We start from the raw sequence: 19,703 nt of genomic DNA on the forward strand, positions 1-19,703 counted from the left end.
TAGAATTTTAGAATTTTAGAATTTTAGAATTTTAGAATTTTAGAATTTTAGAATTTTAGAATTTTAGAATTTTAGAATTTTAGAATTTTAGAATTTTAGAATTTTAGAATTTTAGAATTTTAGAATTTTAGAATTTTAGAATTTTAGAATTTTAGAATTTTAGAATTTTAGAATTTTAGAATTTTAGAATTTTAGAATTTTAGAATTTTAGAATTTTAGAATTTTAGAATTGTAGAATTGTAGAATTTTAGAATTTTAGAATTTTAGAATTTTAGAATTTTAGAATTTTAGAATTTTAGAATTTTAGAATTTTAGAATTTTAGAATTTTAGAATTTTAGAATTTTAGAATTTTAGAATTTTAGAATTTTAGAATTTTAGAATTTTAGAATTTTAGAATTTTAGAATTTTAGAATTTTAGAATTTTAGAATTTTAGAATTTTAGAATTTTAGAATTTTAGAATTTTAGAATTTTAGAATTTTAGAATTTTAGAATTTTAGAATTTTAGAATTTTAGAATTTTAGAATTTTAGAATTTTAGAATTTTAGAATTTTAGAATTTTAGAATGTTAGAATGTTAGAATGTTAGAATGTTAGATTGTTAGAATGTGAGAATGTGAGAATGTTAGAATGTTAGAATGTTAGAATGTTAGATTGTTAGAATGTTAGATGTTAGAATGTTAGAATGTTAGAATGTTAGAATGTTAGAATGTTAGAATGTTAGAATGTTAGAATGTTAGAATTTTAGAATGTTAGAATTTTAGAATGTTAGAATGTTAGAATGTTAGAATGTTAGAATGTTAGAATGTTAGAATGTTAGAATGTTAGAATGTTAGAATGTTAGAATGTTAGAATGTTAGAATGTTAGAATGTTAGAATGTTAGAATGTTAGAATGTTAGAATGTTAGAATGTTAGAATGTTAGAATGTTAGAATGTTAGAATGTTAGAATGTTAGAATGTTAGAATGTTAGAATGTTAGAATGTTAGAATGTTAGAATGTTAGAATGTTAGAATGTTAGAATGTTAGAATGTTAGAATGTTAGAATGTTAGAATGTTAGAATGTTAGAATGTTAGAATGTTAGAATGTTAGAATGTTAGAATGTTAGAATGTTAGAATGTTAGAATGTTAGAATGTTAGAATGTTAGAATGTTAGAATGTTAGAATGTTAGAATGTTAGAATGTTAGAATGTTAGAATGTTAGAATGTTAGAATGTTAGAATGTTAGAATGTTAGAATGTTAGAATGTTAGAATGTTAGAATGTTAGAATGTTAGAATGTTAGAATGTTAGAATGTTAGAATGTTAGAATGTTAGAATGTTAGAATGTTAGAATGTTAGAATGTTAGAATGTTAGAATGTTAGAATGTTAGAATGTTAGAATGTTAGAATGTTAGAATGTTAGAATGTTAGAATGTTAGAATGTTAGAATGTTAGAATGTTAGAATGTTAGAATGTTAGAATGTTAGAATGTTAGAATGTTAGAATGTTAGAATGTTAGAATGTTAGAATGTTAGAATGTTAGAATGTTAGAATGTTAGAATGTTAGAATGTTAGAATGTTAGAATGTTAGAATGTTAGAATGTTAGAATGTTAGAATGTTAGAATGTTAGAATGTTAGAATGTTAGAATGTTAGAATGTTAGAATGTTAGAATGTTAGAATGTTAGAATGTTAGAATGTTAGAATGTTAGAATGTTAGAATGTTAGAATGTTAGAATGTTAGAATGTTAGAATGTTAGAATGTTAGAATGTTAGAATGTTAGAATGTTAGAATGTTAGAATGTTAGAATGTTAGAATGTTAGAATGTTAGAATGTTAGAATGTTAGAATGTTAGAATGTTAGAATGTTAGAATGTTAGAATGTTAGAATGTTAGAATGTTAGAATGTTAGAATGTTAGAATGTTAGAATGTTAGAATGTTAGAATGTTAGAATGTTAGAATGTTAGAATGTTAGAATGTTAGAATGTTAGAATGTTAGAATGTTAGAATGTTAGAATGTTAGAATGTTAGAATGTTAGAATGTTAGAATGTTAGAATGTTAGAATGTTAGAATGTTAGAATGTTAGAATGTTAGAATGTTAGAATGTTAGAATGTTAGAATGTTAGAATGTTAGAATGTTAGAATGTTAGAATGTTAGAATGTTAGAATGTTAGAATGTTAGAATGTTAGAATGTTAGAATGTTAGAATGTTAGAATGTTAGAATGTTAGAATGTTAGAATGTTAGAATGTTAGAATGTTAGAATGTTAGAATGTTAGAATGTTAGAATGTTTGAATGTTTGAATGTTTGAATGTTTGAATGTTTGAATGTTTGAATGTTTGAATGTTTGAATGTTTGAATGTTTGAATGTTTGAATGTTTGAATGTTTGAATGTTTGAATGTTTGAATGTTTGAATGTTTGAATGTTTGAATGTTTGAATGTTTGAATGTTTGAATGTTTGAATGTTTGAATGTTTGAATGTTTGAATGTTTGAATGTTTGAATGTTTGAATGTTTGAATGTTTGAATGTTTGAATGTTTGAATGTTTGAATGTTTGAATGTTTGAATGTTTGAATGTTTGAATGTTTGAATGTTTGAATGTTTGAATGTTTGAATGTTTGAATGTTTGAATGTTTGAATGTTTGAATGTTTGAATGTTTGAATGTTAGAATGTTAGAATGTTAGAATGTTAGAATGTTAGAATGTTAGAATGTTAGAATGTTAGAATGTTAGAATGTTAGAATGTTAGAATGTTAGAATGTTAGAATGTTAGAATGTTAGAATGTTAGAATGTTAGAATGTTAGAATGTTAGAATGTTAGAATGTTAGAATGTTAGAATGTTAGAATGTTAGAATGTTAGAATGTTAGAATGTTAGAATGTTAGAATGTTAGAATGTTTGAATGTTAGAATGTTAGAATGTTAGAATGTTAGAATGTTAGAATGTTAGAATGTTAGAATGTTAGAATGTTAGAATGTTAGAATGTTAGAATGTTAGAATGTTAGAATGTTAGAATGTTAGAATGTTAGAATGTTAGAATGTTAGAATGTTAGAATGTTAGAATGTTAGAATGTTAGAATGTTAGAATGTTAGAATGTTAGAATGTTAGAATGTTAGAATGTTAGAATGTTAGAATGTTAGAATGTTAGAATGTTAGAATGTTAGAATGTTAGAATGTTAGAATGTTAGAATGTTAGAATGTTAGAATGTTAGAATGTTAGAATGTTAGAATGTTAGAATGTTAGAATGTTAGAATGTTAGAATGTTAGAATGTTAGAATGTTAGAATGTTAGAATGTTAGAATGTTAGAATGTTAGAATGTTAGAATGTTAGAATGTTAGAATGTTAGAATGTTAGAATGTTAGAATGTTAGAATGTTAGAATGTTAGAATGTTAGAATGTTAGAATGTTAGAATGTTAGAATGTTAGAATGTTAGAATGTTAGAATGTTAGAATGTTAGAATGTTAGAATGTTAGAATGTTAGAATGTTAGAATGTTAGAATGTTAGAATGTTAGAATGTTAGAATGTTAGAATGTTAGAATGTTAGAATGTTAGAATGTTAGAATGTTAGAATGTTAGAATTTTAGAATGTTAGAATGTTAGAATGTTAGAATGTTAGAATGTTAGAATGTTAGAATGTTAGAATGCTAGAATGTTAAAATGTTAGAATGTTAGAATGTGTAACGAGTACATATATGCCGGTAGATTGTCTGCAATGTTGTATACAAATAGTATACCAGTATAGTTTAGTTTATTATTGTTTAGGTTATAAAATGCATGTTAAATGAATGATAAATATGGAATAAATAATTTCAAAATAACTTCACAGATTTGGTCGAGTATTGATTCGACACAAATCTTTAATTGGGATTACCGCATACTACGCTTCCATATAGGATAGGACTTGGCATAATAAAATAAGCAAATGAGTTCCTAGCATTCGTCTACCAATGATACTGCTACCGACGCACCCGCTGATACGATGAACATTTGCTACCGATTGAGGCCACTGACCCTTACGCAATGTGCCAGGGGAAAGATTCTTTTTCGCTCTGTCATGTGGGAGGGAAGCGGCTTGGTATGATTAAAACTGTCCGTTAGAAAAAGATGACCCTTGCTGCAATTTGGGATTTCGTGCATTTGAACACGATTTTCAAGAACTTCGCTAAGCAAGTTCCGGTACGAAGATTACCAAATGCCCGGTTAATCTGAGGATTCCCAATGCTAGATTTCTCACTTTGGTCTGACTAGTGGAAGAGGCAGGAGTTGTCCGTTTCTAAAATTCGCGTCGTGGTGTGTTTAAAAAGGTAGCAAAGTAACATGAAGATTCCTTAACAGTTTGCTAAAACGTTACGTTTCCTTTCCCAATCAGCTAGGTAGAATCCCATTCAGTGGCAGTCAGTGTAGGCAGTGTCGTGTGCGTATTTGTGAGACTAAAGGTAAGCCTCGTGTTCTCGTCCTACGTGCAAAGTTCTTATTTTTCGGCATGTGTGCGATACTATTTTTCTACAGATTCGTAACGGTCAAACGCCCAACACACCACACCATACCGCTAGCGACAGCTTCTGACCCCACAGTCAGCTCTCAGAGTTTCCCGGCGGTACACGTGGCCGGAAGAGGGTCGCTGACGTTATCACCGCGCCCTTGGCAGGGCAGACCAGCCGACACGCTACGATCGGCAACCAACCTTTTCTTCTTCGGTTTCGACCGGAATTTGCGGCGTCCGTACCACGTCGAGCGAATTTGGGGTGACGACTTCGGCACAGGTTACAGGCAGACAGACAGCAGAAAAAACAGCTCCGTCGTCACCCGCAGAATGCAGTAAGCAGCACGTAACGTCAAAAAGGTCGTGAGTAAAATCAATGCACGTTTCCGTTTTGTGATTGTCCATGCGCATGTGACTTAAAACAGGGCCGCTACCCTTAAATTTGAAAGCGAGCCTTTAGAAGTACCGGCCGCTTACATACACCAGGCCGAGAAAAGCACACAAAGAGAACACACGAGGCCTGAAAATAGACGCCACACTGTGATTACAAAACTATGTAGGAGATTTAGAATGGGAAAGGGAAAGGAAAAGAGAGGAGACTAGGCCTAGATGAATGAACAAAGCATGTGTTAGTGTTAGGATTGGAGAAATAAAATGTGTATACAGCTCAAGTTAAACTTTGTTGGAAGCCGTACAATTGTGTCTCAGAATAAAGCTTTCTCCGTTTCAGATGCACCAAGAATGCATTAGATTTGCCTTACGTGAAATAGTCCCGTCTTAGTTTATTGTGCTGGTTTTTTTCATGTCGTCGGTTTTCGTTTATTTTTTGTAGTTTGCTGTTTACTGGAGAGGTTGACTCGGAGAACAACCGGGACAAATCCCAATTCTTTCATTTGTAGTCTGTGGTGGGATTTGTAGACTTTGCCAGTGATGAGAAAACCCGTGGCGACGGACATTGTGTTTGAAGGTACGGACATCCTGACTGCAGTTTAGGTCTGTAGGTCGAGTACATCGGACACGTTTTGAGTCAGCTAGCTCGCTTCCCTTCCCGTATTAGGGATAAATAGAACCTTCTCTTGAAAGGTCTCAGGCCGGGCAAACCTTCATCTGGTGGGTGGTCTCTCAATTAGAGAGTGGCGCTTAAATCACCCACTTAACAGCGGGGAGCGGTTCGGCTGGCCAGTTACAAATGTTAGAATTTTAGAATGTTAGAATGTTAGAATGTTAGAATGTTAGAATGTTAGAATGTTAGAATGTTAGAATGTTAGAATGTTAGAATGTTAGAATTTAAGAATTTAAGAATGTTAGAATTTTAGAATTTCAAATCTTAAATGGAAGGTGTAATATGCAGTTGGGTGTAGCATCGCCCCTCCTCCCTTTCCCGCACACCTCTCTTCTTCGTCACCCTCCCCCATGGACCAGCCTCACACCCCGCTCCCCTTCCAAACCCTTTCCTCCAGCATTTCAAAAGATCACATAAAGTTAACATTGCACTCACGTTGTTTAAGCTAATTAAATATTATAGTTATCACAACTGCGGGTGAGATGCCGCACTCGATGGCTGAAGATGCGTAACTCAAATATATTTTTTGACATCAGTGTCATTAAATGATCCTATGTGTCAGGTATAGGTTCTTAATGTAGTATATCCATTCTTATATATCAGTTAATTTGAAGTATCTTTGCCTAAGATACTATTTATTTATATATTAAACGGGCGAAGTATTGGTTACTTTGGGTTATGCCTTAAAGTTTCAGACATTAACTTCCCTACAGTTCGGTTTCTCATCTTGCTCAGTTCAGAAGCTATAAATCGCTCCGCTGCTATAGCAGGCCAAGTGATCAAATTTACCCGTGCGCTGCCGCTTTGTCTATTTGCAAAAGCAAAAATTGATTCCTTCTACTTAGTGTGTGAAACGTGAACAAACAATGAGTGATAATGCAAAGGAAGAGTATGTCCCGTTGCGGATAAACTGTGTGCTGTTGACTTCTCGAAATGTCCAGTAAGACCATCGATTCGTGAAGAGGAGCAATTGTTGAAGGTGAACATGAAGCTCAACAAAGCAGAAATTAGCGGCGTGCAATTCCATCATTTACGTCATGCGGTACTGATTACGTTCAAAAATACTAGCCAAGCAGAATCGTTCGCTTCGCAGAACAACTTGAAACACGCCGTCGAATGTAATGACACTTTATTCAACATCCCAACGTATATCGATAATGACAGTATTGAAATAAAGCTACATGACCTGGTATCGCCGCTATCAAAAACTCATGTCAAAATACGGAGAGGTGGATAGTATTAAAGAAGATACTTGGAGGAATTTCTTCCCAGGACTTGGCAACGGCGTTCGTGTAGTAAGAATGCGGCCGACAAAACCTATTCCCTCCTACTTGTCTATCTCAGGCAGATGCCCTAAAGGTTTTGTACATACTCAACGAACACTAGTCACGTACCCAGGGCAGATTCCTACGTGCCAACATTGCGATCAACCGCTACACCACGGAAAACCTTGCGCAGAGGCTGCTAAACAAATTCCCCCTGCGACGACCAAAGCCGGTATACAGTCGTCGTATGCTAAACCACAACCGGTTGGTAAACCAACGACTGCGGACCGGGCAGTAACAAACACCAGCTCAACAACGATCGGGTCCAGTGCCACTAAACCAACTTCCATTACCAACATAACAACGTAAGTAACAACGATTACTGCAAATGTCTCCAAACCAACAGCACCAATAAAGAATCAAACACCGATGAAGAAGGATTTACAGCAGCGACCCGGAAGTACAAGAAACAAACAAGAACATCCGACCATGAGCATCATGAATGCAGTACCGATGACGACATGGACATGACATATTGTAAAAATTTTAAAAGACCCACAGCTCAGTTATGCTAACGCTTTGAGCCGTGTCAAACAAGAAAAAAATTAACTTCCCTAAACACATTAATATGTGTTTATGACAATTTGGGGATAAAAACGAAAATTTCAGTGAATAAATCCATTTTTTCAAAATGAACCTTTCAAAAATAAACCTAAGTGAAGTGAAAATAAACCTAAGATTTTTATACTGTTGAATAAAAAATGTTTCTGAAAATAGAGGTACCCCCAAAATAAGTTAGCCAGAAGACACCATTAAACTAATGCTAATCAAGCTTATTATTGAAATTTTATGCTTATATTAATAAGCATATATTTTTTGTTTCAAGTTGTTCAGCATCGACAGGTAGCTCATCAAGTTCCTGGATAGCGTGCCATTGTAACGTGTTCTATGAATGTAACATAGACATTTCCACAATTATATTGAACATAATCAGCCATGGATTCATAGTTTGGAGAAATAAGAAAGGCAAAAACTGCGCCACTAAGTGGATTAAAACAAGTTTTTATTACAACTGTTTCTCATTGATCTTAACCCTAGAAAGTTGCACTTGCGTTTTCCACCCTAGTTGCACTGGAGTACAAACGTTCATTTAGACAAATTGTCAGTTGGACTTTTTTATACAAATACAAACGTACCCAACGCGCAATTTCGCAGGTGAAAATGCAAACAAAAGAAATGTATAATGCATCATTTTCTTTGTTTTTTAATTGCGAAAACAGCTGTGTAAGTGAAAGTACGGAATCTATCGAATTAATGATACATAAAGTGGTTTGAACAAAAAAAGGAAATCGTGTTTTTTTTACAAAAATTACTATAATTTTGCGAATTTTCAACCGATTTGAAAAACAAATGATTCTAAAAGTTGAAAGAATGGTCTAGAAACGGTATAAATCGGAGTTTCGGTATTTTTGAAAAAGTTCAATTATTTGGAAAAGTGAAAGTTTAAAAAATCGGGTTTTGGAAAATACCACGAAATGGGGTCAAAATTTAAATGAAAAAAATATTTCTGACCAGTAATACATTGATAACATGCCAAGTTACTGTTATACTACGTTTACACTACGAGTTAAAACGTGTTTTAACGCTATCTTGATGACATTTTTCTTGTTGCTAATTATTATAACATGTTTTAACTCTGTAGTGTGAACATGGTATTACAGCAGTTACTGTGCGCAAATTATACTTACGAGCTACTGTATTGAAAAATTATAAAAAAATAAAAAAAATATCAATAAAAATCTGCAAAAATGAGAACGATTTTTTTTCTACTTCTAAACTAAATTAATTGAAAAAAATGATTAATACTAATTGTTACTTCAAAACAACAAAAACCAGTATTTAAAGTGGCATTGTCACGAGTTACATTTCCACTGACAACACGAAACGCTAACGGCAACCGCACAAATGTACCCCACGGCAACTTTGACACCTACTTCCACGAAGGCTATAAGCAAACTCGCTATACCAGCTTTTCCTACTGTTACTAGGAACTCTAAATTGAATTATGGTTAGAGTCCCAGGTCGGTATATGCTGAATTCTCGCCTTCACACGGCTCCAAAGAAGGCCTGGTACATTTGTACCCCAGTGCAACGTTCTGAGGTTAAAATTGGATTCTATAATTCTGTTCTAGTCTCTGTTGTAGTTGTTGAGATGTGGGTCAGAATAATCCCCAACATCATTTTCTATAATAATTATGCTAAGTAACTAGACTGATGAGAGATCCAGCCCCAAACCGTAGCCTGAATTAGCTCCAATCCGTACCTGGAATCACTTACCTACGTAACATGTATTAATAATATTTATAGTTTTCGTTTTAGTGGAAGTGTTTCACTTGACCTTTCAAAACTCAAGAACTCTTTTGATACTTTCCTTGTGAATACTCCAGCTGGCTATGATCGCCTCATATAATCGGATACCATCAAACCCGACAATCCCTTCAAAACTGGTGTTTGAGACAACGAAGAAGCTGACGCGTGTACCATACTATCTAAAATGATTTACAAACATATTCCCTCTTTCAATAATCAAACTAGACTGCCTGCCGATTATAAGCCAAAACCTCACTGATTTTTTTCTGCATTAATTTAATGTGTGCTTTTATTACAGAAACTCTCATTAACTGCATCAGTTATGCTATGCTAGCTGGATCAGCTTTGATAAAACCACCTCCATCATTTAATGACTTTGTGAACCATATATTGTTATCGATCGTTGAAGAAACGTAAAATGTAACTGCCATTGTGCCCGATATGTTTTTAGTGACACGGCCTGTGATTGGCTGTTCCCGATGGTAGAATCTGGAGGCGCGAGCTTATTCCGTACCAACCATTTTTAAATTACGATGCTGTCATAACTAAGAAATCAAATACAATTGTATAAGTTAAATTGAGCGACCCAAAAAAAGTCACAAGGATAGAATATGCTTCGTTAAAGCCGTTTCGAATATATTAGAATATAAAAATCGGAAACAAACTTCAAGTATAAAAATCGGACAGTGATTCTCCTTTATAAGAGTCGGATGAAAAAACCTTCAGCATAAAAACCAAAAAAAAAACATTTCCGTTTCTTACAAAGTAGTTTTTTAAGACGACTTTTAATCTTGAACATCACGATGTACGGATGCTCCTGCGTGTCATTTATTTACTTTTGACCGGATTTTATACTGATGGTTCAACTTTGCCGAGTTTTACGGGTGAGAACTTTTTAAGCGATTTTTGTGCTGAAAGATTTCTGTCCGATTTTTATATTTTATTATGTTTGAAACGGGTTTCATAAAGCATGTTCTGCCCTTGTGACTTTTATTTTCATTCGCTCAATTAATGTATGCACTGATAGAATATATTCGTAAATCGCTAGGAATTAGTTTCGTACAGAAAATTTTCATAAAATATACGAATTTTTCGTGCATATAATGAATCGTTCGTAGTTCTACTGAAACACTTTTATTTTTTATTACGAATTTTTCGTGAAAACCACGAAAGGACTTTCGTTGCCTTATTACGAAACGGCTTCATTAGGCAAACGAATTCTTCGCTGCTATATACGAAAGTTTTTTTAATATTTACGAGCACCATTCGTCAAACCGTTAACGTCAACAGAGTCATTGTTGTTATACGTCAGATAATTGTTGATCATCACGACGATCTCGGTCTGACTATTTAGTAGCCGTATCCGCATCCGTAGATTTCCTGAACCTCATTCGGTTGATCCAGAATCCGGAGCAGTACGGATTCAGTTGAGCCATCGCGAACTGCTCGTTGGTTTTGTATGAATTAGTTTGAGTTTTTCTCTGCAGGAGCAATGTCAAAATAATATGCTATTAAATACGATAAATTCTCTTAGATGAACGAAATGAATTCGTGTGACCAACGAGATTGTTCGTAATATACACAAACGTTTATTAAAATAAACAAAACATTTCGTTTCATTCACGAAAAGTAATGTCGCTTTCAACGAATACATTCGTGCAATGTAAACTAAGTAAGTAAAATTTACGAAAACTTTCGTTCATCAAGCGGTCATTTCTTCGTACCACAATAAAATCGATTTGGCCACATCGATCTTTTAAAATAAAAAAAAATCGATGTTATCAAACATCGATCCCAAAGGATCGAATGAACAAATAAGAGGATAATAAATACGAAAACTTTTCTAAGATGAACGAAAAGAATTCGTGCGACCAACGAAATCGTTCGTAATTCACGAAAAATGATGTTGTTATCAATGATAACATTCGTGCAATGTGCACTAAATAAATAAAATTTACGAAAACATTCGTTTATCAAGCGGCCATTTCTTCACACCACAATCTTTCTAGTCCTCAATAATGATGAGCAGGTTGAAATAGAATCGTCTTCGCCAGATCGATCCCTTTAATTAAAAAAAATCGGTGCTGCCAAACATCGATCCTAAAAGATCGAATGTGACCAACGAAATCGTTTGTATAATACATAAAAGTTTATTAAAATAAACGAAACATTTCGATTCATTCACGAAAAATTATGTCGTTATCAACGATTACATTCGTGAAATGTAATCGATTTGGCCACATCGATTTTTTAAAATAAATAAAAATCGATGTTATCAAACATCGACACCAAAGGATCAACTGAAAACAATAAGAGACTAATAAATACGAAAACTATTCTAAGATAAATGAAGTAAATTCGTGCGACCAACGAAATCGTTCATCATATACTAAAACATTTATCATCAACGATTTATTTCGTTTCATTCACGATAAATAATGTCGTTATCAACGATAACATTCCAATGTTCATCAAGCGGCTATTACTTCACACCTCAATCTTTCCCCAATAGAGGTGAACAGGTTGAAATAAAATCGATTTTGCCATATCTATCCTTTTAGTCAGTTAAAAAAATCGTTGTTGTTAGACATCGATCTTAACTCATCGATTGAAAAAATAATATGCTAATGAATACGAAAACTTTCCTAAGATGAACGAAATAAATTCGTGTGAGCAATGAAATCGTTCGTAATATACAAAAACGTTCATTAAAATAAACGAAACATTTCGTTTCATCCACGAAAAATAATGTCGTTATCAACGATTACATTCGTGCAATGTAAACTAAATAAGTAAAATTTACGAAAACTTTCGTTCATCAAGCGGCCATTTCTTCGTACTAAAATAAAATCGATTTGGCCACATCGATTGTTTTAAATAAAAAAAAAATCGATGTTGTCAAACATCGATCCCAAAAGATCGAATGAAAACAAGAGGCAAACTTTTCTAAAATAAACGAAATGAATTCGTGCGACCAACGAAATCGTTCGTAATATACACACACGTTTATTAAAATAAACAAAACATTTCGTTTTATTCACGAAAAATAATGTCGTTATCAACAAAAGCATTCGTGCAGTGTACATTAAATGTGTAAAATTTACGAAAGCTTTCGTTCAGCAAGCGGCTATTCTTGTACATGAAATGAACGAAACCTACTATTTACAATGCACGAAAATAATTCGTTGCAGAAAACGACGAATGGATTCGTGCATTGCATGTTCGATTTCATTATATTTACGAATTTATATTATCAGTGTGATTTGACAACATGAGCTCTCATTGATTACACAGGTTACACTGATGGTTTGCTGCAAGTTGTAGAAAATGCATCTAGTTGGTGGTTTCAAGTACCAATTATTTAAAATCAAAGGTCAGGCATTGATTATGCAGCTACTGACTAGTGACGAAATTATCGACTTCTCGAAAGATCGTGCCATGTTAATACGTTCCCATGAGTCGGTTACTTTGGACGCCTATCAAGAAACCGTATTCATCAGGACCGTAATATTTGACGACTCCGCGATAGTATGCACTTGCGCATGAATCACAAAAAGGATCGAAACGCATGCTAAAATCAACTCGATTATGCCATCTAGGTAAATCAATAAATTACACTACATTGCTTCCGTATTATAATTTTTAATTATTTATTTATTCATAGGTATTAACCCTCTAGTTCCCAACACTGCCTCTAGGCGGTCTCTATAAAAATCTAAATAAAACTACTAAAACATGATTGTATGTTGTCATCCGCACTATCATTTCTTCCCAACGCTCACACCTTTCATACACACACATTATTTGAATATTCGTAGCTTTCTGTCAAATGCAATTGAAGCTCAAAGTTGAAAACTCGACGAAAACGTGGAAAAAAATTATTTTGTGTTTATGGATATTCTTATCATTTAATAATATTTAGGGGAGTCTGGGGCTAGCTGGCGGAATATTTTTTCTCATTTTGAATTAGACATATGGTGCTGTCTCTAGTTCTGCACTCCGAGTACTGTTTAATCCATTCTCCAATGTGTTTATGTTGCATTAAATTCTGTTTCGTACACGTTGTAAATGATATTGAGTTTTCGAGCGTATTAAAGTGAAGAGCCTACTTTAGTCGTATTAGGAAGGGTGCCTCACCATTTTATTAATTACTCGGAATACAATTGATGCAATGCGTATGAATTGGCACCAATATCTTTGCTTTCTTCTTATGAATCATTATAATATCAAAAATCGCCATTTGAACCAATACGTTAAACAAAGATGGCTAACGCCGCTCTAACCAACGGTTTTACATGGTTAGGGCGAACATACGCTCATTACCCTAAGCATAGTTTTTAAATTTCAGCATTTTTGTTGTTTAGGGCTAGTTCAAAGCTATTCCACGAATGACTAGATTTTTCGATAGCGCGCGAAAACAACTTTCCTTAGCCGTATATGTAACCACAAGCAAAATTTGTTTTTTTGTTTGTTTTTTTTTTGTTTGTTTACTTCGGAATTTCACCTGAAGAATTTCGAAAGTTTAGCTTTTGAATACAAAGTGTGCTCCGAAATTAAAATGCAGGAGCATTGGGGCTGAAAAATAATAACAAGTCTCGATTGATTTGCAGTTTTATTCAAAAAGCATCTCACGCGATCCATACTTTATCATCAAAAAAGGCCAGGTGGCATCATAGTGCGTATAGTCGTAAATTGGCGACATTCCCGCGTCACATATTTAAAATTCTGTAATGCAGCTAACAGTCTGCTCTTTTATGCAACATATTCACTTTTACACGATCTTCTTAAATTAAAAACATAAAACATGATAAGTGTAACCATCGCCAGCAGACCCCGGACTCCCCTACTATAAATTTGAAGTCAATAATTAAACAACCAAAGCACTAGAGAAATACTCCTTACAGTTTAGGCATTTTGCGTTCTGATGGAGTCCAAAATATAAGCAACCATCTGTATTCGCTTATGTTGAAGTAACCAGGAAAAAAAAGTTTTTATTTTTATTCGCCCAGGTGCCCAACACCGCCTCTAGGCGGCCTACTTATTTTAAGGCTTTAATGAAAAATACGTTACGTTCAAGAATTTTCAACATTATTTTCGTTTTTCTCATCACGAAGCCCACCTCCAAAAAATTTTTCAAGCCAAAAAAAAAATTGGGCACTAGAGGGTTAATCAAATCGGTCGCAGACTATCGCTATTTGCTATCGACTTGCAAGCAGCGAGGACGAACGGCCTTCACGAGACGTTGCTCACATGGATGCTGCGGAAGATATTCTCACTCATGATCCCGGCTCCGGAAGCACGGCGACTACAGTAAATAACGCACGTACACCAAGACTGCATCGGAAGCGCAAATTGACTGAAAATCGGGCGTTGTTCGGAAGCAGCACCGATCGTACTATAGGATCCGAAATCGTAGGCGGTATGGGGAATCACTGTGACAACACAAGCTCGGAGTCCCTCATCTTTAGTAAACGTAAACGGTTAGCTTTAGATAGTACTAGTTCGCCGAGAACTTTACTCAGTTCATCTAATCTTACTACAACGCAAACATCCTCAACGATGGGAGAGCGAAAGACCCCTAAGATAATCCTCCTCCCGAGGTAAACGATTGGTTGCAAAAATTCAAGCGATGGACTCCCGTCGAACGGCTGGTGCGGCAGATGATGAAGGTTATCGAACCCCAATTCCAGCGAGATTTTTCACTTCTATCGAAGCAGCTCACACTTCAAGTGCTGTCTTACCTGGAACCAAAAGATCTTCTCCGTGCGGCTCAAACTTGTCGCAATTGGATTTTCCTAGCCGAAAAACGCAAGGAAGCTGTCAACATGATGAAAGCGATGGGAGGTAACCGCCTGAAACGGGGCCGTGCCGGCAATTTGCCTTCTATATCGTCTCAATGGAAAGCGGCGTACATGCGACAACACATCATGGAGTTGAAGTGGCGCTCGAGACCTATTCTTACGGCTATGGTACTAAAAGGTCACGATGACCACGTTAACACGTGCCTTCAGTTCTGCAGCAACCGAATTGTATCCGGTTCCGACAACAATACACTGAATTATTTAAAATCGAAGATCAGGCATTGATTATGCAGCTACTGACTAGTGACGAAATTATCGACTTCTCGAAAGATCGTGCCATGTTAATACGTGCCCATGAGTCGATTGCTTTGGACGCCTATCAAGAAACCGTATTCATCAGGACCGTAAACCCTTTTCATCCAAATATGCCAAACATTGTCTGCCTCGATTACTCACCATTCATTACCAAACCAAAGGATACTGTGAAAACAGAAATGCCAAATACATGTCACTTGCTATCGACACCGGTCTAAAGTGGACACTGCGTTAAATACTTTCTAATATTGGAAACGAAATCCTTAACAGTGTCCAAGGTTTCCATTATTTGCTGATTGTGAGTTCCATGATATATATTTTTTGCATGAATTCAATTTATGCTTTTTACTTCAGATGCTCTCATCGTTGATACAAGGTACGCTGATGATTGCCTATATAATGAAGTAGTTTATCAAGACATTTTGTAAAGAAGAATATGTAGTCTGATTCCTGACAAAGAAGGAGTACTCAAGCGATTGAAGAAAATCTAAGACCAGCTTAGATACATTACGTATCGGTGTCGTCGACTGTAGAAGAAAACGTTCTAGGCACCATTTGCATTGCGCTCGGAATGGTACCAGCGACAACTCGCCCACCGGCAGCAATTTCTGTTCTCGACTACAGAATCTGGGGTACAAGTTTGTTCGAACATACTCAGCCCGATGTTTTGGTTTTAAACTGCGACGTACAGTGGCTTAGCTCAGCAAAGTTAGTCATCCGATAAATCATCGAGTCGATGGTACACACTAACAGTTAGATGAACTGGGCCGATTGTGAGGAAGGATCGAATGCGGAAATTTGCAAATGCCGAGATTACAATGATGATGAAGGACCTGGTGGCACCGGCCTCAGCGGTCTTGCAAGCAGCGAGGACGAACGGCCTTCACGAGACGTTGCTCACGTGGATGCTGCGGAAGATATTCTCGCTCATGATCCCGGCTCCGGAAGCACGGCGACTACAGTAAATAACGCACATACACCAAGACTGCATCGGAAGCGCAAATTGACTGAAAATCGGGCGTTGTTCGGAAGCAGCACCGATCGTACTATAGGATCCGAAATCGTAGGCGGTATGGGGAATCACTGTGACAACACAAGCTCGGAGTCCCTCATCTTTAGTAAACGTAAACGGTTAGCTTTAGATAGTACTAGTTCGCCGAGAACTTTACTCAGTTCATCTAATCTTACTACAACGCAAACATCCTCAACGATGGGAGAGCGAAAGACCCCTAAGATAATCCTCCTCCCGAGGTAAACGATTGGTTGCAAAAATTCAAGCGATGGACTCCCGTCGAACGGCTGGTTGCACTAGATCTGTTGATTGAACATTGCGACCCGACCCAGGTGCGGCAGATGATGAAGGTTATCGGACCCCAATTCCAGCGAGATTTTTCATTTCTATCGAAGGAGCTCACACTTCAAGTGCTGTCTTACCTGGAACCAAAAGATCTTCTCCGTGCGGCTCAAACTTGTCGCAATTGGTGTTTCCTAGCCGAAAAACGCAAGGAAGCTGTCAACATGATGAAAGCGATGGGAGGTAACCGCCTGAAACGGGGCCGTGCCGGCAATTTGCCTTCTATTTCGTCTCAATGGAAAGCGGCGTACATGCGACAACACATCATGGAGTTGAAGTGGCGCTCGAGATCTATTCGTACGGCTATGGCACTAAAAGTTCACGACGACCACGTTATCACGTGCCTTCAGTTATGCGGCAACCGAATTGTATCCGGTTCCGACAACAATACACTCAAAGTCACAAATGGCCAGCAACATAATCATCTCCGGCAGTACTGAACGCACATTGAAGGCGATGGTAGGCTAGTAGTTTCGGGAGCTTACAACTACATAGTTAGGGTGTGGAATCCTGAACGACAAGAGTGTCTCCATACGCTTCAAGGCCACACTCATCGGTTGTACTCGCTAGTTTGATGGTGTTCACGTCGTATATGGCTCGCTGGACACGTCGATTCGCGTATGTGACTCGGAAATGGGAAGTTGCTCTGATGGGTCACCAGGGTTTAACATCCGGTATGCAGCTCCGCAAAATATTCTGGTATCGAGGAATACTGACTCGACCGTCACGGTTTGAGATATCATCACTGGTCAGTGCTTGCAAACGCTATCTAGCCTCAACAAGCATCAATCGGCTGTCACCTGTTTGCAGTTCAATTCCCGCTTCGTAATCACCAGCTCCGACGACGGTACCGTCAAGCTGTGGTACGTAAAAATTGGAGAGTTCATCGTAACCTGGTTGCACTAGAATCGGGCGGTTCTGGTGGTGTGTGATGAATCAGAGCCAACGACACGCAACCTAATTTGTGCCGTAGGGTCACGCAACGGTACGGAATAACCAAACTAATGGTTCTCGACTTTGATGTAGAAGGTGTCTGCTTGAAATGCTGATAAGTTTGAACAAGTATACTCTTAATACCTTCCTTAGTACTTTTCTGAGGAACAAACAACTGGTGCCATTGCACGTACACTAACCCTACATGCATACATCAAAAATTTATAAATATTGTAAGGACTAGTACTTTAAAAAAAATTGACGTTAATAAAAATTCCGAAGCAAAAAATAGTGCTGTTATTGTTTTTATTTGAAAAGAAGAAAACTCAAACGAATAAAACAAGAAGAAGAAGACCAAAATAAGGAACACAACGATCGCCCGATTTTCTATAGTTCGACATCGGGCTTACGTCGGTTCGATTACGTCGATGCGTTTGGCATATTCGAAGGTTGACGCGGTTTATGCAAATGGTGCAAAATTGCAGGATATAAACCCGATATCCTGCTCTGATCGGGCTTAGTCGGCCCGATCATCGGCCTGATAATGGCAGAGATGCCAGATTTGCAGACAAGTCTGCAAATTCGTAGACTTTTAATTTAAGCTGCAGATTTTTTCGATGACGCAGATATTTGCAGATTTTTTAGTTTGGTTGCAGATACTTGCAGATTTTTTAGTTTGGTTGCAGATATTTACAGATTTTTGAATATAAAGGCTTTTGGTTACACTAGCTTTCCTGACATTTTTTGTTCTTCCCAGACTTTTAAAATTATTATTGCAGACATTTGAAAAAAGTACCCGGCATCTCTGCCAAGAGGCCATGACGTATCCAAACGAACATGAAATTTGACGTATTTCTATTGTGTATACGTCAAATTCCATGTTCGTTTGGATACGTCATGGCCAGGAGGGTGTCACTCCTGTCATCCGCTATGGAGATATACGGACTTTGACAGTAGTCAACATATGATGGGCCTAGCTGCATCTAGGCCCACGTCACCCGTGCAATAGCATTGGGTTGTTTTGATTTTAACAAAGGCAGATGTTGGCTAGGACAAAATGGCTGCCTAGCAGGGGGCTGGTCATGGCCTCTTGGCCACACTCTAACTAGAGTGCTCTAATACTGACTCCATTCAGAAATCCGAACCGGTTCCGGAATGAGTTTAACTGCACGCTTACCAGCCGTTACCTAATTTTGGGTAGAATCCTACCCAAAGTGGACTAAAGTGCACCTCCTCACTTTTGGGAGGAGACCATCATCAATATGAGGGTCATTTGAAAGGTAGTAATTAGCAGAAAGTGAAAATTAATCATTAGCGCCATTTTCAAATCCAAGATGGCGGCTTCCCGTTACCACAAAACACTTAAAACCACCATCAATATGGCTATCATTTAAACGGTAGTAATTAGTTGAAGGCGAAAATTGATGATTGGCGCCATTTTGAAATCCAAGATGGTGGTTTCCGGTTACCACAAAACACTAAAAACCACCATCAATATGGGTGTCATTTGAAAGGTAGTAATTAGTAGAAGATCAAAATCGACGATTGGTGCCATTTTGAAATCCAAGATGCCAGCTTCCGGCTACCACAAAACACTGAAAACCACTATCAATATGAGGGTCATTTCAAAGGTAGTAATTAGTAGAAGATAAAAACCGATGATTGGTGCCATTTTGAAATCCAAGATGGCGGCTTCCTGCTACCATAAAACAATATAAGTGCCCCAGCTACTGGTGACTCATCGCAACCAACTACCGATCAGGAACTGTCGCCCTGCAAGAATTTCGCCCCAACTAAAGGGCAACAGAGCAACTAATCTGTAAGTTATCGTTCCAGCGTCTGGGTCGTGAGATTGTGCAGGACTGCAAAGTCGAGCTACGCTTACAAAGCTCAGTCGTAATGATGCCCCGAGAAGCCAACGATGCCTACTTGGTCGGTTTGTTCGAGGATGCAAAATAGTGTGCCAAGCGCATAACTTTCAGGCCAAATACATTAAACTGGCTCACCGTGTCCGCGGGGACTGCGTCTGAATTATGCTCCCGCAATAAAACAAAAAAAAAGTTCTTTTCAGTACCAATTAGTTGTGTTCTAATAAGAGTTAAACTGAAATTAACATTTTATCACAGAGAACAG

General features: G+C 36.6%; 1 pseudogene; it reads left to right on the plus strand.

The window, feature by feature from the left end:
* Positions 1-14,417: 14,417 nt before the first annotated feature.
* On the plus strand, positions 14,418-17,805 carry LOC131696327 (F-box/WD repeat-containing protein 7-like; annotated as a pseudogene).
* The last annotated feature ends 1,898 nt before the right edge of the window (positions 17,806-19,703 follow it).

Source organism: Topomyia yanbarensis, chromosome 1 (genome assembly GCF_030247195.1).
Source record: "Topomyia yanbarensis strain Yona2022 chromosome 1, ASM3024719v1, whole genome shotgun sequence".
Taxonomy (NCBI): Eukaryota; Metazoa; Arthropoda; class Insecta; order Diptera; family Culicidae; genus Topomyia; species Topomyia yanbarensis.